General features: G+C 41.0%; 1 pseudogene; it reads right to left on the bottom strand.

Annotated features, from left to right (window-relative positions):
• Positions 1-641: 641 nt before the first annotated feature.
• LOC140950988 (uncharacterized) overlaps positions 642-2,500 on the bottom strand; it is a 10,614-nt pseudogene continuing 8,755 nt past the window's right edge.

The raw sequence follows: 2,500 nt of genomic DNA on the forward strand, positions 1-2,500 counted from the left end.
AGAACTGGGAGGAGATCCTCACATTTGCTAACCAGTGTGGATGGCATGGGGTCAAGAGGGCAGGATTTAAGGGCGGAGTTCTGGATAAGCTGTTTAACATCTCGAACTGATAGCATCGTAAAAGCAGGGAATGATGGCAGAGTCTCATCAAAAACAGCAGACAGAGTGCCATCATCTGATTCTGACCAATCACTATTTTCACACTCAGAATCTGAGCGTGAAAAATGGAGAAAACAATGGTCACCTTGCAGGCGTCCCTTTCCTTTCTTCCTCGCGCGCCCTTCTAATTCCCTTCCCCTTTTAACGCCAGTGCCACGCAGGCTACCCGATAACTCGAGCCCTTGCTAACTCAGACCTCGGGCTATAAACTTGAACCAAAATCGATTTCCCCTGAACTTTCTTCATACATTTACTGTAATCCTACCGACGGTACGGTACGGTAACTCGAACATCTTGCTAACTCAAAGTATTCTTTGTTTCGCTTCAAATAATTTCTACATTATATTTTGAGTGCATGACAAGTCGATACAGTGTACGCATAGTACTGCAATCCGAAACATTGGATTTTCCCCTTTTCAGAGATACATATAGTTTGTTTGTGGAGGCTGACGAATGCTCTACCTTAGGCTCTGTTTTGTTACGTTACGAAGCAAATGCTAAGGATTTCCCCACAAAAGAGGTTGGGGGTGCATTAGGACTATTCCTCTGGACAACTTCCCTATTAGTACGTACTTAATATCAAAAGTGTGACGTGTAAAAAGGTCCACGTTTTCTACTTAGTTGTAACGATACAGTGCGCTGTGAACGAATTCAGCGCTTTTTTTTTTTTTCAAAAAATAAACTGAATAAAAAGGTTGAACTAATCCTTTTACTAGTTTTCATTCTATGATGACGGTCTCAGTTTCATTTCAGTAAATTTAAGTGAAAGAGAACCTCTGAACGTTAACCACCGGGCTCCGCGGTCACCCTGTTTGTTTCCAAGGTATTTTCCATTTAAATTTGAATTGTGGCAATTACTGTACCACCAGGCACCAGTCCAACCCACAGCACATGAGGAGTGAGATTCAATGTCATGATCTCGGTCTTTTGTGCTAAACGCCATCCTATTATGACCGCTTACTAGGGAATCGCCCGCCGTCCCTGAATATGAACCCACTTCCAGTCGATACTTCGCCTGCTCATCACCAATGTTAAACTTGCCATATTTGGCATACACTCTTGCTCCATTCCAGTCCTCTAGCTCTACTCGTAGTGTGTTGAGTCTAGCTGTCGTCAGCCTGTGGATCTTGTCGTTTCCTAACCAGAACTCAGCCGTCAGCTGACCAAAGCCTGATTTGTAATCGTTCCATCCGCGATAGAAGTCCACCGAGCCATCCTGTCTTCTCTGAAACACGGTCCATCCTCCACCATCAGTGCGCATGTCACAATATACATTGAATGATCCTTTTCCGTCTGGGTTCACAGAGTACACTCCACTCTGAGTATGGCCTGACTTAAACAGATCAGAGCAGCCTAACGAGAGCAACAAAAAAACGATTCAAGAAGAAATAAAAAATCCGCCAAAGCAGATGCACAAGACTGCTTATTATTACCGTTCGAAAGAAGGACAGAAACGAAACTTATGAAGTCAGTTCCTTAAGAGCCAATGTCTGTAATTTTCGAAAATCGGCTGACAGTCGTGAAGTTTTGACTTTCTTCAAATTTTGCTCAAATAATCTCTATAGTATACTTATTTAAAAAATCACATTAAAACTTGTAACGGCTTTTTATATTTTCAGAAATAGGGCAAAGTTTGAAAAACGCTAAATCGGCGCTCTTTCGAGTATGAAATTAGCGAAAATTGAGCATTTTCATCCGCGCTCCGGCGTACACGAAAAATGACTGTCAGAATTTCTCTAAATGAAATACCGTCACAAAACAAACACAGACTTGTTAAAATGCAGTGTGCCGGCCGCAGGAAGAAACACGGTTTCAGCACTTTTCAATCAAAAGGTGCCTCTGGCTAACTAGCCCGTGGATTAAGTATTTTAGAAATGAAAGCTGATAATCAACTTGCAATAAAAACATATAAGATAAGGCTTGGACTTGTTCCATCATTCCAGGGAACATATGTTACAGTAGGTGCCTATACGAAGGTAGAGCGTCCTTGCATTGCAGAGCACCATTGTTTACTTACCGTAGTATTGAGTTTTCCTGTCTTAAGACAAAGGCCCGTCCCCACTTTCCTGTCTAGTCACTTTCATCATTGTTATGATGTCTTCACTTAATTCTATTTCATTAAGAAATATTTTACCTATACGCGCACGCTGTTCGATTTGTTTAGAAATGTCACGAATTAACGTAATTTACGAAAAATAGTTTGAACTCAATTCGATTGCATAAGCAAAAATTACCTTGAAAATAGTGAACCAAACTGTTCTACTACATAAAGAATTAATTTCAAATAGCATATTTTTCGAGATATTGAAGTTCGTTATTTTGTCCGAAGTTGCGAACGGGT

The sequence above is a fragment of the Porites lutea genome, chromosome 1 (assembly GCF_958299795.1).
Source record: "Porites lutea chromosome 1, jaPorLute2.1, whole genome shotgun sequence".
NCBI classification, from domain to species: Eukaryota; Metazoa; Cnidaria; class Anthozoa; order Scleractinia; family Poritidae; genus Porites; species Porites lutea.